At 39.1% G+C, this 22,301-nt stretch overlaps 1 long non-coding RNA gene across 1 annotated transcript; it reads right to left on the bottom strand.

Annotated features, from left to right (window-relative positions):
• Positions 1–12,622: 12,622 nt before the first annotated feature.
• On the bottom strand, positions 12,623–20,938 carry LOC139136221 (uncharacterized). The gene is made up of 3 exons (XR_011553155.1): positions 20,607–20,938; positions 13,300–13,376; positions 12,623–12,764 (listed from the first exon to the last, which is right to left on the bottom strand). It is a non-coding gene; the product is annotated as an uncharacterized lncRNA (long non-coding RNA).
• Between the last annotated feature and the right edge of the window lie 1,363 nt (positions 20,939–22,301).

Raw genomic sequence — 22,301 nt, 5'->3', positions numbered from 1 at the left:
GCCATTTAAATTGGAAGGCAGCAAAATTACCTTTCACCTATTGGACCACCCTAGGTGGTTTCTTGTGAACCATAATTGTGTAATTAGGGGGTCTTCATGCATGACATCACATGATGAGATGACCTAGACTTGACCCCGGGACTTGACCTTTCAGAAAACCTCAGTTTTTCTCCTTTTCCTTTGTATTATGGCTCCGTTTGTGAAAGTTTCCTTTGAAATTATGGTTTTTACTATCAAACTGAGTAGTTGCAGGCCAAATTTGATACAGCAAAGTAGGTAATTGCAACTTTGTAGGAAGGAGGGTAAACTGTTTCAACATCTTACAATATTTTATTGTTAGGTGTAGTTTTCTGTTGAGGAGGTCTAAGAATTCAATAGCCACTACATTAGCCAAACAGGAATTTTTGTAGCCATTTTTAACTTTCTTTCGCATTTGGCGAATTGGCGAATAGGTAGCGGGAGCCCTGGCATCTTGGGACGGGGTGATCAGAATGCTAATATGAATTGTATTGATCCATACAGAAATTTGCCTACAGGAGTGCATGCAGTTCTATGATTTGCCTGATTTCCTATTCAGAGAAGGGCACCCTGATATCAATATTTTTTCAGTTTCCTAGCCATGTGATCATTTTCTTGCAAATGAAAAATGGCAGAGTAGTTGCATTTTTCAAATTTCTGCTCCCAAGAATTTAGTTGTTGAGTTTTTGCCATTCTGGTAACAAATTCAGAAATAAAATCCCCTCTAGTCTGTATTTGCGTAAAACGTGACTTCGGTACACACCAGAAAAGGACTGACACAGGCAGGGCCCAACACTATTGTTGACACAGCTCAAAATTGCTCTCCCATACCTCAAACTGTACTTGGAACACTCCCACCTTTATATGGTATGAACAATCAGGTAACGCAACACATCCGTATCACATGAAGCCACCAGGAACTATACCATGCATAGAGACACAAGCACACCCTGCACACACAAAGCTAGCAAACAGGAAGGAGTACCCCAAATTCCATTCCAGTCAACATCGTGACCTTGAAGAAAGGCTCGTCATTGGTGAGGTCCCTTTTGATGATTGTCACAGCTCAAAATCACTCTCCCATACATCAACCAAAAACATGGACCCCCACCCATTTATCATATGACCCATCATGAGATCTACATACCCGATGCCTTTCACATGTCAGGCCATACCATGTACTGCTTGCTGCACAAAGCATGTACCCCTGCACAAATCAAGAGCCATTAGAGGTCTCTGAGCTCCGCAGTCTGTAACAGGTCGCTGGTAAGTCAGTGACCTTCAGGAAAGGTTTAACATTGGCTGAGTCACTTTGATTATTGCAAAAGCTCAAAATCGCTCTCCCATACCTTAACCCGAACCATGAACTTCCCCCCAGTTTTATCATATGACACATGGAAGTTGACAGACAGAAGTTATATTGCCAGAAATTGATGAACAAAAGTCAAAAGTTGACAGAAGTTCAAAGTAGTCGGAACCATACTGGTTTTCAATTCTAATATAGCTCCTCAGAATATACAAGTCATCGTTGATGACACAGTCCCACTTGTTAATGGGTACTTTGATACAGGTCCTCAGAGAGGATTAGTCCTCTTCATTAGGTCTGTGGCGGCCATATTGGATTGTATCACAAAACAAATTGACTTGCATATGTATGACATAGGTCAATGTTCTTGTACCAAGTTTGAATAAAATCGGTTGAAACATGTCTGAGTTATGGCTCCATACATGAAAAAATACCGCAATTATACGGTGTCGCTCAAATTTGATCAGAATTGGTATATACCAGTATGGGTTACCAATGATCAACAATAAATGTTGTTTCTATCTGTTCAGTGGAGGAAAATTCTACGTTGATGTTATGGCAATGATTTCTGCACAGTACAACCAGAAAAACAACAAGAAATATTTAAACCAGAAAAACAAGAATGACAAAAGTAATTAAGGTCTAACTTTAGGTACTGGAGGTCAACTTTAGCAACATGCATAGCAGAAACAAGCCCCTCTTAGTTTAGTATAAACGGTCTTCCCCCATCTACTGTCTATGGTTGCAGCTGGTCTGTTAATATGTAACAGCTCATAAACAATGACAGGAAATGAGTCAAGATCAGTGGAGTTTGCCTGTTTCTCACTGCCATGCCTCCTGCACATTTGCAGGATTTCACTTTTTCTTACTTCATTTGCACATTTTTGACACTGATGTGTTCATTTGAACAAATTCACATCTCAACCCCTGCATCTACCTGTACACCAAATACTGAGATGGTAGCTTTGGCGGTATGGGAGCCTTTGTGTGTGACGGACATACATCCGCACATACCCACAAATATACAGACATACAGACATGCAAATCAGATGCAAATGAACTGATTCAGCTTATACAATAACCTCACATTGGTACACCAAATGTGAGCTAAAAATCGTAATAAAATGGCCACACAGCAGTAATATTGGATCGTATCACAAAGCAAATCAACATGCATCTGTATGACATATGAAGTAATCCTTGTACCAAGTTTGAATGAAATCGCTCCAGGCTTCTGTTAGATATCTGCGAGAACGGACGCACGGACCCACACACGGACATGACCAAACCTATAAGTCCCCCAGGATGGTGTCCGTGGGGACTAAAACCATCTGCACAAAGTTTCAGTACAGTTGTACCAGAAACAGCGCTCTAATCTTGAATAATGCAAATTTGACCTAATTATGAATGCCACACTAATATAAATAGACCTGCATATGTATGCCATAGTGTAGTATCCTTGTACCAAGTTTAAAAAGAATTGGCATAGGAATATTTCAGATTTTTGCATTCATGAGCCCCTATGCATGGACACAGCATTAATATTAATTTCATCCTGGAACGCCTGTAGATCATACCTGGGGACCCTGTGGATGGATATCAAATACAGGAAAGAAAACGGCCGTCACATGCCCATTTATGATCGAATCATTACAAAAATCGGCGTGCATATATATATGTGATAGGGATTAATATAGGTACCAACTTTCAGTGCAATCACGCCCGGCATCGCTGAGAAATTTACGTGAACGAACGCACAGTCGTAAAATATAGGAAACAAGTCATTGACAATGACATAGTCCCCACTTGTAATAGGAGTATTAGTCTTGATGGGGCAGGGAAATGTGGTCATTAAGAAGTATCACTGGAGTGTGGCGTTCAGATCTATGGACACATAGGTCTATATCATTGTTCCCAATTTGAAACAAGAGGCATGTCTAAGTTATGGTTCTAAATCAGGAAAAATATGCGCATAATATAAATGAGGTACAAGATGTGACATCTTAAGGTCTATTATCCTATCAAAATTGAAGCATAAAGAACTTGTGGTTCCTGAGTTATGCATATATAAGTATAATCAAGGTCAAAGGTCATCAAGGTCATGTGACATTTCGAAAAAAAAATTGTATTGCTAATTAATCCCTATATGCAAAAATCCAGACCTCTAGCTCTATTGGCTTGCCCAGAATTATATATGCGCATAATTAATGAGGTAAACCATGTGTTGTCATAAGGTCTCCCATCCTACTAAATATAAAAGACATAGCACTTGTGGTTACTTATTTACTGACATAAACATGTATTTAGGTAAAAGATTATCGAGGTCACATGAAATTTTGTCAAAAAATTTCTATCCTATAGTTATCCCTATATACCAAAAATCAGATATCTAGCTCTATTGGCTCGCTCAAAGTTAGATATGTGCATAATTAATGAGGTACAATATGTTATGGACAAATATGTATATTTGAGGTCAAAGGTCATTGAGGTCATGTGACATTTTGTCAAACAAGTCATTGACAATGACATAGTCCCCACTTGTAATAGGAGTATTAGTCTTGAGGGGGCAGGGAAATGAGGTCATTAAGAAGTATCACTAAAGTGTATATGTTCAGATCTATGGACACATAGGTCTATGTCATTGTTCCAATTTGAAACAAGAGGCATGTCTAAGTTATGTTCTAAATCGGGAAAAAAGATCAAACCTCTAGCTGTATTGGCCAGCCAAGAAATACATATGTGCATAATAAATGAGGTACAAGATGTGACATCTTAAGGTCTATTATCCTATCAAAATTGAAGTGTAAAGAACTTGTGATTACTGAGTTATGCATATATATGCATATTCAAGGTCAAAGGTCATCAAGGTCACGTGACATTTTGAAAAAAAACCCATTGTATTGCTAATTAATCCATAATGCCAAAATTCAGACCTCTAGCTCTATTGGCTTGCCCACAATTATATATGGGCATAATTAACGAGCCAAGGTCACGTGACATTTTGTCAAAAAAATTGTATTGCTAAGGTATCCCTATATACCAAAAATCAGACCTCTAGCTCTATTCGCTCACTCAAAATTAGATATGTGATAATTAATGAGGTACAATACGTGGCGTCATAAGGTGTCCCATCATACCGAATATGAAGGGTGTAGCACTTGTGGTTCCTGAGTTATGCACAAATATGTATATTTGAGGTCAAAGGTCATTGACATCACTTGACATTTTGTCAAAAAATTGTATTGCTAAGTTATCCCTATATACCAAAAATCAGACCTCTAGCTCTATTGGCTCGCTCAAAATTAGATATGCACATAATTAATGAGGTACAATATGTGGCGTCATAAGGTGTCCCATCATACCAAATATGAAGGGTGTAGCATTAGTGATTACTGAGTTATGGACAAATATGTATATTTGAGGTTAAAGGTCACCAAGGTCACGTGACATTTTGTCAAAAAAAATTGTATTGCTAAGTTATCCATATATACCAAAAATCTGACCTCTAGCTCTATGGCTCGCTCAAAATTAGATATGCACATAATTAATGAGGTACAATATGTGGCGTCATAGGGTGTCCCATCATACCATATATGAAAGGTTTACCACTTGTGGTTACTGAGTTATGGACAAATATGTATATTCGAGGTCAAAGGTCACCAGGTCACATGACATTTTGTCAAAGTGTCTGAGATATCTGCGTGAACGGATGGACTCACGGACTGACATGACCCAATCTATGAGCCCCTGGACTTTATCTGTGGGGACTTAAAACTGTGTCACTGCATCCTTTTTGCAATATGAATACGATGAGAAACTAAATTTTTATTTATCTTGGGAGCCTATGTACTGCCTTATACATGGGAGTCTATGGACTGCCTTATACATGGGAGTCTATGGACTTCCTTATACATGGGAGTCTATGGACTGCCTTATACATGGGAGTCTATGGACTGCCTTATACATGGGAGTCTATGGTCTGCCTTATACATGGGAGTCTATGGACTGCCTTATACATGGGAGTCTATGGTCTGCCTTATACATGGGAGTCTATGGTCTGCCTTATACATGGGAGTCTATGGTCTGCCTTATACATGGGAGTCTATGGTCTGCCTTATACATGGGAGTCTATGGAGGTGAAAACTAAAAAGTCCTCTACCACGGCCAAATTTGATCGCATTGTGAAACAAATCGACGTGCATCTGTATGAGGTATGGTACTATCCTTGTACCAAGTTTGAACGAAATCGCTCCAGGCGTCTCTGAGATATCTGCGTGAACGGACGGACGGACGGACGGACGGACGGACGGACGCACGGACGGACGCACGGACATGACCAAACCTATAAGTCCCCCCGGACGGTGTCCGTGGGGACTAAAAATGATAGAGAAAACAGTGTGAAAATCTCAGTAATACTTTATGGGTTGCCTGTGCCAGTGTGAAAATCTCAGTAATACTTTATGGGTTGCCTGTGCTTATACATGGGAGTCTATGGACTGCCTTATACATGGGGGTCTATGGAGGTGAAAACTAAAAAGTTCTCTAACACGGCCAAATTTGATCGCATTGTAAAACAAATCGAAGTGCATCTGTATGAGGTAGGGTACTATCCTTGAACCAAGTTTGAAAAAAATCGCTCCAGGCGTCTCTGAGATATCTGGGTGAACGGACGCACGCACGCACGCACGCACGCACACACGGACGGACACACGGACATGACCAAACCTATAAGTCCCCCCGGACGGTGTCCGTGGGGACTAAAAAATTGTATTGCACAGTTATCCCTATATACCAAAAATCAGCCATCTAGCTCTATGGCTCGCTCAAAGTTAGATATGCGCATAATTAATGAGGTACAATATGTGGCGTCATAAGGTGTCCCATCATACCAAATATGAAGGGTGTAGCACTTGTGGTTACTGAGTTATGGACAAATATGTATATTTGAGGTCAAAGGTCATTGAGGTCATGTGACATTTTGTCAAAAAAATTGTATTGCACAGTTATCCCTATATACAGTTTCGTGTACACTCTAAAATAGGAGACGTTCAAAGTATATCCCATAAACGCCCATGTGACTAAAATAAACCAATCACCGTGTCGATAACGTCATGCGGAACACCACCGCCAACGTTGAGACGTACGTCTGTGGTCTGACACATGCGCATATCGCGACTGCTCGACTCCGCCTATCGAGGAAAACAACAGAGTCGCAGCAACAAAATCATGGAACTTAAACATCGTAAAGTTCATGCCATGGACGGAAGACACTTCACATGGTCTTCTAGACGTTTTCAGCTGAGGACTGACAATTGATGTAACCATCGGATGGCCAGTCATTTCATGTCTTCGTCCACTGTTCGATTTAACGCCGGGAAAACGGAACTGTACGCAGGGCTTATGCGGCTGCAATACTAGTCACGACCTGCGATCAACAATGCTTCCCGTTTTCAAAACCGCGCACCGTTGCGCACCTATCCGTGGGACCCACGTGTTAGGCATCATTAGAAAGCTGGTTTTCTGCCCCTTTGAATGATATAAAAATAATTAAGTAAGCTAGAACTACGATCGTAAAACGCCCGCAAAAATGAGTCGACTGTCAACGTTAAAATCGCGGGAAAGTGTGATGGCGATTTGTGTATTTCAATGACTAACTTCAAAATGACGTAACAAGAAAAATCTCGCATGTACCACCCTCCAAAACTGCCATTTTAAAGTGTAGACCATTTTGGAGATATTTTCTTTCGAAAGACACCAAATATCTGTCAACTGGGGTTAAAAAACCCGCCAAAAGTTGCCAATGGGTTCGTTCCCGCAAAATCGTACGTTCACTTCCGCATTTACAAATTTAAATATTCATGAGAAATTCCCTTCTGCCATTGGCCAATACAAAAGGTCATGACTTCAGCAAATGTCTCCTATTTTAGAGTGTACACGAACTGATATACCAAAAATCAGACCTCTAGCTCTATTGGCTCGCTCAAAATTAGATATGCACATAATTAATGAGGTACATATGTGGCCTCTAACGCGGCCAAATTTGATCGCATTGTGAAATAAATCGACGTGCATCTGTATGAGGTAGGGTACTATCCTTGTACCAAGTTTAACGAAATCGCTCCAGGCGTCTCTGAGATATCTGCGTGAACGGACGGACGGACGGACGCACACACACACGCACAGACATGACCAAACCTGTAAGTCCCCCCCGGACGGTGTCAGTGGGGACTAAAAAGAATTGGCACAGGAATATCTCAGATATCTGCATTCATAAGCCCCTGTGCATGGACACAGCATTAATATTAATTTCATCCTGGGGACCCTGTGGATCATACCTGGGGACCCTGTGGATGGATATCAAAGACAGGAAAGAAAATGGCCGTCACACAGCCATTTATGATCGAATCATTACAAAAATCGGCGTGCATATATATGTGATAGAGATTAATATAGGTATTAACTTTCAATGCAATCCCACCCGGCATCGCTGAGAAATTTACGTGAACGCCCGCACAGTCGTAAAATATAGGAACAAAATGGCCGCCACGTAGCCATTTTAGACCAGATCAAAACAAAATCAATGTGCATATGTGTAACATATAGAGTAATCTATGTACCAATTTGAATGGAATCGCTCCTAACATCACTGAGAAATTTGCGTGAACATACGCACTGACATCAAATACAGGAAACAAAATGGCTGCCAGACGGCCATATTGAATCAGATCGAAAACAAATCGATGTGCATATGTATGGCATAGGTGATAATCCTCGTACTAAGTTTGAATGAAATCGCTCCAGGCGTCTCTGAGATATCTGCGTGAACAGACGGACGGACGCCACACGGACGCACGCACGCACGGACATGACCAAACCTATAAGTCCCCCCGGACGGTGTCCGTGGGGACTAACAAAATGGCCGCCACGCAGCCATTTTAGACCAGATCAAAACAAAAATCAATGTGCATATGTATAACATATAGAGTAATCTATGTACCAAGTTTGAATGGAATCACTCCTAGCATCACTGAGAAATTTGCGTGAACATACGCACTGACATCAAATACAGGAAACAAAATGGCTGCCAGACGGCCATATTGAATCGGATCGTAAAACAAATGGACGTGCATATGTATGGCATAGGTGATAATCCTTGTACCAAGTTTGAATGAAATCGCTCCAGGCGTCTCTGAGATATCTGCGTGAACGGACGGACGGACGCACGCACGCACGGACATGACCAAACCTATAAGTCCCCACGGATGGTGTCCGTGGGGACTAAAAACTGAGGAGCTAAACACAGTTTTATGCATGTTTGTGAACTTAAAAACAGGTTTGCCATGCATAAGGAAGATTGTGCACGTGTATTCAAGAAACCTTTTGGAAAGCCTAACAATATTGAGAACAGACGACACTGCAAACCTTAAACAGAAAGAACCACAAAATGAATGCACACTATACACTTACCATTCACAATGGTATGTACCACTGTCTGTGGGTGGAAGGAGGAACAGCAAAGAGGGGCAAAAGCAATTATGTGTAAAAACTCAATCTGATTGAAATTCCAGGAGAAAACCATTAATAAAGATTCTTTGCAGGTCATATGTGCTCTCTTGTTGTCAGCAAAACTTTAATAGAATGTTAGTAGCTACTTCTCAGGCATTTTCAGAAATTATCCAGGAGAGTATTTGAGGTTCATTTGCAGCAAATTGAACAGTCAACCCAGAATTTAAGGGAAAATTCTTTTTTTTTCATGGCAAATGCAATTTCCACATATAATTGTTGACTAATCAGTTTTCAAGTAATTGTTAAGAATTTTAGGGTATCTTAAAGGACGTGATCTACCGGTATTTCATGGACTTGCTACCGATAAACACTTATACACACTGTGTACATGTACAACTAATGTCTTCAAAACATTGTCATAGTAAAACATTCATGTGCTACCTTTAGTACTTTTCTTTGCACTATCCTTCAAGGCATCTTGTCAGTGTATTTTTAGTCTTCCTGAGATAAATAAAGTTTGAAAGTTATGAAATTCAAGAATGGTGGTGTATAAATTAGCATAAACAAGTCATCGTTGATGACACAGTCCCCACTTGTTAATGGGTACTTTGATTACAGGTCCTCAGAGAGGATAGAGTCCTCTTCATTAGGTCTGTGATAAAAATACTTTTGAATAAATTCGCTTGATACATGTCTGAGCTGTAGTTCAGGACATGAAAAAATCGTTGACATTTTGTAAAAAAAATTGTAGTGCTAAGTTATCCCTATATACCAAAAATCAGACCTCTAGCTCTATTGGCTCGCTCAAAATTAGATATGTGCATAATTAATGATGTACAATATGTGGCATATCATAAAGTGTCCCATCATACCATATATGAAGGGTGTAGCACTTGTGGTTACTGAGTTATGGACAAATATGTATATTTGAGGTCAAAGGTCACCAAGGTCACATGACATTTTGTCAAAAAAATTGTATTGCTAAGTTATCCCTATATACCAAAATCAGACCTCTAGCTCTATTGGCTCGCTCAAAATTAGATATGTGCATAATTAATGAGGTACAATATGTGGCGTCATAAGCTGTCCCATCATACCATATATGAAGGGTGTAGCACTTGTGGTTACCGAGTTATGGACATATATATATATATATATATATATATATATATATATATATATATATATATATATATATATATATATATATATATATATATATATATATATATATATATATATATATATATATTTGAGGTCAAAGGTCACCAGGTTACGTGACATTTTGTCAAAATATCTGAGATATCTGCGTGAACGGATGGACTCACGGATGGACTCATGGACGGACATGACCCAATCTATAAGCCCCCTGGACTTCATCCGTGGGGACTAAAAACTGTGTCACTGCATCCTTTTTGCAATATGAATACGATGAGAAGCTAAATTTTTATTTTTCTTGGCCTTATACATGGGAGTCTATGGACTGCCTTATACCTGGAGTCTATGGACTGCCTAAACTGGGGAGTCTATGGTGCCTTATACTGGAGTTTATGGAGGTGACAACTAAAAAGTCCTCTAACACGGCCAAATTTGATCGCATTGTGAAACAAATGACGTGCATCTGTATGGGGTAGGGTACTATCCTTGTGCAAAGTTTGAAAGAAATTGACCTGGGCATGTCTGAGATATCTGCGTGAACGGACGGACGCACGCACGCACGGACGCACGCACGCACGCACGCACGCACGGACATGACCAAACCTATAAGTCCCCCCGGACGGTGTCCGTGGAGACTAATTAAGCATATGGGGCAGAATATTTGGGGTTGCTCAATTATAAGGGCCCAAGTGGGATAACCCCAGTTTTGAGTTGCTAAACCAGGTCACTATAATCAGACAAGTATGATGTATACAACAACAAAAAAAACTGCAGATGCAAATTAATCATATCATTACCTGGAGATTTTGAAGTCCCGTAACGTTTGTAGTGCCGGTATAGAACACAAATCAAGACTAAAACAATCACAACTCCAACACCAACACCAATACCAATTCAGAGATATTTCTCATATTTGTAAATGACTGGCTCTGGATGGAGTAAAAAATACATTTTCTTCTTTAGACCATGAAAATTACTGAAGAATTAGTGGACATTTCCTTTTTCCTCCCAGGAAACAGAGGAAAGAAATCATACAAGTACAAAATACAAATACCTTGCAAAACACTGGGTACAAAATTTTGTTGACACTGTAATCAGCAAAGGCTTTGCAATTGAACATGATCATAGAAGTACATAAGGCCAAATTTATTCCCCTAAATGCCATGACTTTCATAATCAATAACATGTGCATTCTAATTCTCCACAGCACCTCACTACAATATCTTGTATATCTTGCTATGCGAAACAATCCAGTAGGGTTTTTTATTCTTAACAAGAAGACCTATGCGCTGCCTAACGTTTTTGAGCTTGTGCAAAATTTTGAACTCCAGCTTGAGAGCTCAACATGCAATGTGCCATAATGTCGAACAAGTGTGCGGCTTAAGATTGATTTTGATTGTTATATTTAGTCAGATGCAGCTTGATGAATCCATAAATGAAGAGTTTGTGTAAGCAGTGATGACAATGTAACAACAACTTCATTTTATACAGGTCTTTAGCATGTTTTTTCATGTAAAATTCTTCAAGTTCGTTGTGTAATCGCGATGTTGATGCGTTGGGTTACCGTATGGAATCAACTGTGCACGCACACTCGTTCCGAACCTTCTCTTTTAGAGTTTGTGTGACAAGCTGGGCTCCTGAACCCCGGTTCCAATTAACTTTTGTCCTGAACAACGACACCTTCACCTCGTATTTAACTTTAGCATACTATGAGGTTATAAACGATGCGCTCGGGTATTTGGTTGTGGATATAAGACCTCTAGGGTGAAAATTAGCATATTTGGGTGAAATAATCACCTCACTTCGCTCAGTGATTATTTCCCGCCAAATATGCTAATTTCACCCCAGAGGTCTTATATCTACAGCCAAATACCCTCGCTTGCTATTATAACCTAATTATTTAACAAAACTTGCATATATCCAACAGATGCATTGTTATTGCTGACAATTGAATTGCTGAGCTTGCACATCCACAACATCTATGCACTGCGTTGACAAGGCAAATCCTGGATGTTCATTAGAAGTAAAACAAGGAAATTTTATTGATAAATGGAGTGAAATATTACAAAAATAGCCATAAGTTATCAAAAGCTATTGACATTAAGAACAGAATACAATTTTCTGCAGGTTTCAAACTGGCAGAAGTTTCTATGCCACTCTTCCACTTTTCATCCATACCTCTTAATCATTTCACCCCTATTTCAAAGTGTATGGGCCAACCTTTTGTTTAATCCGTCTCCAAACTTAGTAAACATGTATCGCGGCCATTTGTTTCGGAACTTTCAATCTTTCAATGCATACACCTGTCTTTGCCATGTATCAGTCAACTCCACACTACTGTGGCTAACTATATGTTTAGAAAGACTTTGTCTCTCTAGCTCAGATTTGGAAATAAACGATGTTACTAAAACACTAAATCACTTTCACGGGTACAGGGTGTACGTTTCTGGCATTGTACACAGCTTCAGCACCTTACTTACGTTGATCTGTTGTGTTGGCCATAACTTCCGATGTATTGCCAAATGTGCTTATGTCAGCATAAGTACTATTAGCTGCAGATGTATTGTCATATGGTCCGTGGAAGTTGGTTCCAGAGTGGCTTGCTCACACTGCCATGCATTGTTCGGCGAAGTAATGTTGCCCTCTAGTTTCATTATAAAACTGGTTGATGGGCTGATCCATGCAATATGGTATGAAGTCAAATTCAGTGGTTTCCTTGGGGTTACATAGACAGCAAATTTGTTCACACACCCCCGACATGAACATACAGGATGTACTGCAATATAAACATACAATGTAGTCATAAATTATGGAACATTAAAGGAAAAACTGCATTAATTGTAACAATCTTCAAATTTCACTGTGTGAATCGGTATAAACTCACATCATTCTTCATTCAATTTTTTAACAACTGAGCATCCAAGTTGTGATACAGGCAGTGATGACACATATGTCAGTCAAGCCTGTAACATTCTATTACAATGTTTGAAGACAACATGTGAGGTAGAATCATTACATTTATATACCGTCATTGATGCACTGATTGTAATGTGAAAAATGTACTGATTAGAACTGGTGTAATAATATCATGGTGCAGTCCATTCTTGACTGGCAGTATTGTAACCTTCATTTACCGCAAACTATTGATTGATTCATTGGAAAGTCAAGATGTAGTGTTTGCAGGCTGTTTTAATACCCAGAGTAAATGTTACTACATGAAGATTAGCCTTGTCCTCATTACTGCAAGAAAATTAGGATATACCGATATGTGTAAATTCTTGAAATCATAGGACTAAAAAAGAGAAACTTACTTTGATGGGCAGTCTGGTGGTCCACACTTGTATTGCAGCGAACGTGGACCACGATAATGCTCTGTGTTGCTGCCATTCTGAATGCAGAAAAATCAAGCAAATGTTACTTGTTGAAATTTGTTGTCTGAATCTACCGGTAGTCTCAATCTTAAGGATATGAGACTAGAGAGACTGATCTTAGAGTTTAGAATAATACTAAATGGGAAGAGCAGATGAGTAACATGTGTTTGTGGTTTAGTGTGCATGTATACGTTGTTGTTGTGTATGTATGTGTTGTTGTTGGTAAGCAACATAGACTGGACCACTCCCTCTAGAGGAACTGTGACTGGACTAACATTCAAGAATAGTTTAACAGAGATTCAACAATAATATTAAACATGAATTTTACACATGAGCCTTACAGGCTGTTTGGATAAGTTGAACACCAAGTATTTTGAAATGACTTAGGAGAAAAACAAGAAACTTACATGCAACTGAAGTGCTAGAAAAAAAATCAAAGGTTACAGCTATTGGAAGTTGCATCATATGTTAATCTATTTGTTTGGGGCATTAACAGATGCATCTCCACAGTTCCTTATCTTTGACAGCAGAGGCAAAAATTCATGACATGCGTCACTCAAGGGCACTCTCTACAGACACCCCCACAAAACTCGGCTGCCCGTCTCATCACAAAAACAAGGAAAAGGGATCACATTACACCAATCCTGCAGGAACTTCACTGGCTCCCAGTGTCTTACAGAATTCAGTTCAAAATCCTACTTCTCACATATAAATCAATTCATGGACTCACTCCTTCATACCTGCATGGCTGAACTCATTGAAGTCAACACCCCTAGCAGATCTCTCGATCAAGTCTACAAACCACACTTAAAGTTCCACGAACTCGGTTAAAATCATACGGTGACAGATCCTTCTCCTATTCCTCATCAATTCTATGGAACAAACTGCCAGCTCCTATTCGATCAGCCCCTGACATTCGCACCTTCAGATCTATGCTTAAGACTCATTTCTTCAAGAGAGCTTACCTGTGACCTAGTGTAAAGCGCCAGTGAACATTGCTGATGGATACTAGGCACTATATAAATGATTTATCCTTATCCTTATCCCCCCTCCCCCTCGGAAGAGGGGGAGTGTAGAGAGCGCCCTCGAGCGACAGATCTTCCAGTCTAGCCTACCTCCTGTATGTGCCATTGCCAGAGTAAATTTTGATGACTTTGTGAGTACTCTGTAATGATAACTAGTTGACTTGGCATTGCAGTCTGTACATACACTTCAATCACAAGTTTTGAATTTAATCAATTTCAAAGGACAGCAATGGCACACAAATGTACCAGTATATATGTACACTTTCTGTTGACAATAAAACATGTGCCAAAAGCTGTTTTTCCAAGACCCTGCTTGCCTTAGAGATATGTTGATACAGTTTACTGTGTCTGGGGAGGTAAAACTATTCTTCTTCATGTTTGTTGCAGCCAATTTCATTGATTTTGGTAATCATCTTCATAATGCGTTGGATCTCCGGCTCACTGTCGTTTTGCACAGTTTCTAAATGATTTCAAATCTTCATCTACATTTTCCGCTTTTCTGTTCTTTCCTGAGCATAAAGAATTTTCAATCATTTCTCCATGTTCCCTTATTTTGCAGATTCAAACCATGTTCACTGAAGTCAGTATTAAATTGCCATTGGGGCTTCCAACTTTCAAGGAAAACTTTTCATTTACTTTTCACAGGGATTCATGTTTGAACTCCAGAAGACCACCAAACTGCTTGAAATGTGTGGTCATGGAGGGTGCATGGAAAAATAATTCTGTGTACAGCCTGATGTAACCACTGCTATGCTCCTCAGAGTTGAAAGGAAGAAGCACTGTGGCTTGTGCGAAGACACAATATTGCTGCATATATTATAGACTATTAATTTATGTCATTGTGTTTGATATTTACAAGTTGAAACAAGTTCAATAACAACCTGTATTGTAACACACCTCATCCGCAGTCTGTATTCTAATTCGCCAGTTGTCACGTGGGATGCATTCTTTTTGTGCTGATCCACAAAAACGACGTCATCAGGCATCATTTGTTGGAACTGTTGCCTGCAAGGTATCAGTTGCGAAAAATGATGCCCGCTGACATCAAAAACGACATTGACACGTGCGCGGACCGGAATGTAAACAAAGATGTCGTCTGCGGCCGATTGAAACGATAGTCGAGAATTTTTTTGTTTATCCTACTTTCTGAAGAAGAATTGAATGCTTTGGTTTCCAACAAGGACTCGAATCGGACGAAAACTATAATCAAAGGTGCATATGAACATTTTGCAGAAGTATTGCGATCCTGTTAATTAGGAAAAACGTTTTCTTACTGAACCACTCCAACATATTACATCATAGGCCTACATGAGACAAGTTTTGTGTATAGTACGTTCTTATGCATGGCTACGGATGAGATGTGTTACAAAACACATATTGACTGGCCATGAGGGCAACAGCATACGTCTTTAACCCCCCGGCCTGTGAGTCACCCCCCAAAACAGACTGTTTCCCTCGGCCTACGGCCTCGGGAAACAGTCTGTTTTTGGGGGTGACTCACAGTCCCTCGGGGTACAGATGTATGCTGTTGCCCTCATGGCCAGTCAATATGTGTATACTGATTCATGTACCGGTATGTCTTTACCCTTACCAAATTCTTGCCACAAAAGGTATAGCTTAGGTATCTCTGGTATACCAGAGGTATACCAAATCACTTCTGGTATACTCTGGTATACCAGATGTGTACCTATTTCAAGCTCGATTTTTGATACAGTGTACCAAAGCTGTACCTCAGTAATCAGGTATAGTTAGGTATACCTAACATGTACCAGTTCATTTCCAGGCAGTACAGTTGTGGACTGGTCAATTCAAGCGATGCAAAATTTATCTTTCATTTATATTCATTTATTTTTAAAAATCCAATGAACCACTTATTAATTAAATTGTAAACACAAATCTGCTCCTAAAAATTGATACAACATTGCTATTTTTGGATGGGTATTTATGAGTGCATGTGTAGTGACATTAACTATGTCATTAATTTGGTTGGGTAAATCATGGTTTGATCAACGGTAGAATTTTTCGGAAAACAAATTATAAAACAGGGACTTGTCTGTCTTGCAAGTCTAGCCCTGTAGTTTCTCATAATATTTTCACACCAAAATTATAATGCAGTTTCAAACGAAAAGTTGTTTAATTACGTTTATCTGTACGCACACCTCTTTGTAAATGAGCAGCAAGGACAGGTCGTAGAGTTTTAATCAATACCGCAAATTTGTACCTTAAAAATGTCGACAGACGAGAACTTTTCATTTCAGAAACAGACAAGTTAATGTCAATGCATTCAATGTCTAAAGCAAGGACCCGTTACCTCCAAGCACAGCATGTGACCGCAGTCGTATTACAACTCTGAGCAAAAGATCCGTACAGTCATTTTAGGATGCCCTTCATGGTAGTCTGCTGTCTCCCTGCAGCGATGTCCCTAACAAAATCTAGCCATCTGATGACATGGATTAAGGTGAAGGCTTTTATCTATGTTTTCAGCATCAGAGCTATTGCCGATCACACATTTGAGGTTTAGGATACTACATCCCGAGCTGCTAACCAAAATCCAGTATGCTCCTTTGCCAAAGTCCAACGCGTTTTGTTTTGCCGGCCCAGCTGTGAGCAGCCATTATGTTTACTCTCAGGTCACGGGCTCATCACGTTCAGTTCGCGCATTGATAGTCGCGCCAGCGGCTTACTGACTACGCATGCGCATATTCATAATATACTATGCGAGTAACCGGAAGTGTACCCTTCTTTCGTGGGCGCCGCCATGTTTTTTGAGTGCTCGTAAATAAACAAATCCAAAACGTGCTCGCTATTATTTTATAACATGCCATTAATAAAATATATCTTTTTTTAGCGAGTAATTATTATTATCCACCCTGTCGCTGATACAAAATTTCTTATCACGCCTAAAAATTAACAGAAGAGAGAAAACTGTCGTGCATATGAACGAGAACATTCGCAAAGAATGCTGGGATTGAATCTTAGAACGGCGCCCTCTGTGTCAATAACTATGTGCAAAATTTACCCGTTTTTAGAAGTAACGCTGGTTTTCAGCTTACAATATCGGAAGTTTGGCGGTACAGTTACTATTGCAAAGTTAATGATGGCACAATACGTCCCTTGTTAAACACAATAGATAGTAATCATGGTAAAAATTGCAAATTTATGTCAAACTTTTTTACACATAACAGAAAATCTATACCTACAGGGTCTGACATCGTGTACGTGAACTGTCATCAGGGGGTAAACCGGTCATACTTGTACAAACGTATATAGAAAGTAACAATTAATTCTATTTTATTCTTTATGATTACTAATCATGAATCGATACAAATAACATTTTTAATCTCAACGCCTGGCGCGACACCAAGGGCTGAGCCCTATATAATATTATTGATTCTTCGTGCTGAAAGAATTTTACTCTCTTCGTAGTCTTTCTATCATTCAAATCAACCATTTTTATTCATGTAATAAACTGATTGCTATATTTAATATGAAACATAACAGATTTGTGCAGATGTGGAGTCAAGTCCATGCTTTTAAAAGTGGAACTATTTTATCGATCGCGTAATGATTTATAGATAGCACTTCCGTGAATGTCATGAGGCTCAATCGGCGCGAATTTAGATTTTAGTGTTGTCGGCTGTGTATTTGTGATCAGGGAGTTATCTGATGGACAATTTTGTGATCTTTCTATGGAATTACCACCCAAATGATATCATAGTGTCGCAAAAACGTGTATACAGTACCAGGGACAGACAGAGTTCAAAATTTGTGAACGCGAAAAGCAGTAAATATTCCGACTATATTTTCTCATATATGACACACAACGGAGACTCGGAGAGACCTCGCTGCAAATGGGAACCGTCCAGCGTCTATCCTGCCAGCAGATCAGAATGTAAGTCAATGTGCTGTCTATTTGCACATCGCTATTATGTTCTGTAACCCTTGTATTGCTATGTTAAACAACAGATGCGTTTTGTTGAGTACGGATTCATACAGAATTCATTTGTTTCACAACAGCTGTACATTGTCGCCATCGTGTATGTAAACATGGTGCTCCTCCGTTAGAACTAGCTCCTTGTAAACAGCATACTGCGAGTTGTTGGCTGTCCATTTTAATCATTATTTATAAAGATCATAATTATTTATGCATTTGGTTTCTCCGCTTCAATTTTTCAACTTGCTTTTGTCTCATTTTCAAATAATTACAGATTTCTTTCATCAAATTACGATGTTCACAGGTTTGGTCAAACAAGAGAGACTACGTTACACTCTATCCTCAATGATTTGTATTTTCAGAATGCAATATTGCTGGTACTGTAAAGGACAAGAGATACAGAGAGCAAGAAAGCCAAATCACAGCCTTTGACAGTAATATAAGTGTTTCATGAAATCACATGTCAAATTAATGTCTTTTTAAGACACTTAAGTTGCATGAAATGAGCATGGCATATATAAAATAAATCATACCACAATTGAATTTAACCTATTTTTCTCTGTTGTCTTTTTAATAATACCTTTATTTGCTATTAGCATGGTTTCTTGAGATGCTGGTATTTCAAAGCTTAGTCGGATAAACATATCTTGTGCTGTCAACAATCTGTTAAATTTGTCAGCTTCTCATTCTCAATCATGTCATTATCGTTGGCATTGGCCAATTGTCTACGAAAGTGTTTTTACAACTTCTATGTGCATATCATATGAACTCAATTTATTATTGTAAGAGAAGAGAAAAAATGTTGAAACTTATGGTACAATGCATAATTTTTGCTGTCACCTGAGTATGTTGTTTCTTTGGTTTTCAGCATCTCTGGTTTTTCTGGTAAAGAGTCAAATCCGATCCATCTCAGGACACTTGCATACCAAAGTAGGTAATACCAGAAGTAAACCTTACAAAAACAAATGGGTATAATTTAGGTAAATACCTGAAATTTACCTATTTTGTTTACATAGTTCAGATCATCTGAACTATGTAAACAAAATAGGTACATTGCAGGTATAATACCTAAATTATGCCTATTTGTTTTGGTAAGGTATATTTCTGGTATACCTATTTTGGGACGCAAGTGTCCAAATCTGGACTACTGCAGGTATACCTACATTGTACCTATTTGGTATACCTGAGGTATACCTGTGGTTTAAAAAAAGGGCCTACCTCAGGTAGTCCAGATTTGGACACTTTTGCCAAAAATAGGTATACCTGAGGTATACCTATTTTTGGCAAAAGTGTCCAAATCTGGACTACCCGAGGTAGGCTCTTTTTAAACCAAAGGTATACCTCTGGTATATCAAACATGTACCTACTTGGTCTGAAAAAGTATACTTCAGGTATGTTTTTATTGTACCAGAATTTGGTAAGGGTAGCCCTTTGAGTGCCAAAGTCAAATTTTGTCACCTTTATCATATGTATACCAGTCAATATTTCCTAATTTTTTGCTAAAATTTTGATAAAAATCTGAAGCCAATGAAATATAATGTCCATTTGGTCTAAAATTATGAAAAAAATTACATAAAATCGGTAAAATGTTGCATAAAAATTTTTGGCGGTAAAAATTACAGAGCTCAAAGGGTTATAATACTCATCAAGTGTTAATAAAGGACAAAAAGTCAAAGGTACTTTTCACTAACAGTACAACTATTTTTAATAGTATGAAATGAACTTCTAAACTAACTTCTCACATACACTGCACCTAATGTATGACAATTTTCTCACTGCTGTAACTGTAAACACCTTGAGAATTTGCTTAATCATAAAATTAGTATTCACCATAAAATGTCACCCTCCCTTATGGAAAGGTAAATTGCAATGGTGGGTTAGGTTTGTAAACAATGATGATTGCCTCTCCAATACCTACTGCCTACAGGTCCAGCCCTTCTGACTGAAAGCTCATTAATTTTGTAAAGAGAAACATTCGTTAGAACTGCGCCAGTTTCTTGTTTACAAACAAATGTATACTGCCTGTGTCGCGGTATCCTCGTCTACTGCACAGTCCCCTGTGATCTATTCCGCTCTTGGACTATGCGCCCCGTAGACGTGTGTACATATGCTTTTCTCGCTTATGTACACGTCTATTGGGCGAATAGTCCCAGAGCTGAATAGCTCACGAGTGACTGTGTCTACTGTCAGTGTCACCATACATTAAGGTGACCTGCCATGACAGGCCAGCAAGTGAATGATTTCATACAACATAGCGCATGCACTACTCCGATACAAAATATACATACCTGTAACAAATCTGTTCTGCTTCCATCGAGAGGTACAAGTTCCGCTGCTATGGTAACGCTATACATACACATGTAACATATCACCAACAACATGCACTTCACGTTAATAAAATCCATCACTGCGACCATGCACGACTAATACGTCACTGGCGATAGACAGTGTTGTTGGTGTCACGAAGTCTTGGAGCAATTGTTTGTCATGCTATTTTATGTCATGTTCATCTGCAAGCCTCGTAGAAACCGTTGGACTTGAGAGGCGATGCTACATTAATTAATGAACTCATAATTTGATTCAAATCATCGCGTTTGCTTCACCACGACCGGCGTGTGACGTCCATATACAACTTGTCAATGTCATCACAGTCATATGATGATGATGTCATGAACAGCGCAGCCAGCGGTAGAAATGGGGCAGGGGACCAACAAGTTGCGCTCCTACTGGTCATAGGGCCAGCGTATTGTCCATCCCCGAGGGGGGGGGTAGGCGTGAGAGTGTCTTCGCCTCAGCACAGGATTTTTGTTGCTATTTATTTACGTCATTTTAATACGTTTGAGTATGATATTTTCAAGAAAGATTTATGCAACCAACCTTGAGTGCCTTGGTTTTATCGGAGCGCTGGTAGCTCACATCTCTTTCGCGGTGTCATGGTATAGGCTATTCCTGTGAAAATCTTAGGCTGCGTTCACAAACATCTCTGGAAGAGGAGGGGCGCGACAGATTCAAAAAAAAGTTCTCAGATTTTTTCAATACTCCCCTGACAAACCCGCAATGTGTTCCAGGCCCCCCGACTTCTGACTAGCTATAATTTTGAAGTCACGGCCCGGAGGCAAAATGTCACGGTGGCCGATATAGAGCTTCGTCCAAAAATATCAAATCATAATACATGGCAGTCTATTGGGCAAACTATTAATATTGTTACTATTAAAACAAGCTTTTCTCTACATTTATTTATATGTGATAATTCATGTAAATGTAATTTGCTTGAAGTGGCAGGAAGAAAGTGCATGTGTGTACAAAAAATGATTTTAAGATTTCATCAATAATGTTGATTCACTATACATGGTAGTCAATGTGAAAACTGAACGCATATTTTGCAATATAAAACTAGCAATATCTGTTAATCTATAGACGTTTGATAATTGATATATATGTAATTAATTATCATGGGGTGTTTACAAGTGCACGTGTGTACAAGAAATTGATTTTGGAATTTCGCCGAAAATGTTGATCCATTAAGCTTAATACATGGGAGACAAAACTGTAAATACTTTTTCCCAATTAAAAACCTTCAATATTTGTGCATATATGGACCCTGATTAATTGACATAATTGTACTTGATTTGGAGAAGGTAGTTACATGTGCATATGTGTACAAGGAATTTGAGTTTGGAATTTCACCGGAAATGTTGATCACAATACATTGTAGTTTATGAGGAAACTTTATATGAATGATTGTTTTAGAATACAAACCTCAAAAGATATTCTGCACGTAGCTATGAAGAAATGGCTTCGCTTCTCATCAAGCTCAAGTGCGTCGATCAAGACTAGCCGCGTCAAGATTTCATTTTCACGGTTGAGCCCCGACGAAAACATATTTTCGTTAACGCGCAGGCATGACTACGTAACAGTGATAGTTTATAATGTCTAGGACGGTCCCATTATACGCATTGCACGGTTCCAATCAGTCGCCATGT

Source organism: Ptychodera flava, chromosome 7 (assembly GCF_041260155.1).
Source record: "Ptychodera flava strain L36383 chromosome 7, AS_Pfla_20210202, whole genome shotgun sequence".
Lineage (NCBI taxonomy): Eukaryota > Metazoa > Hemichordata > Enteropneusta > Ptychoderidae > Ptychodera > Ptychodera flava.
This window is presented reverse-complemented; position numbering and strand designations above follow the sequence as displayed.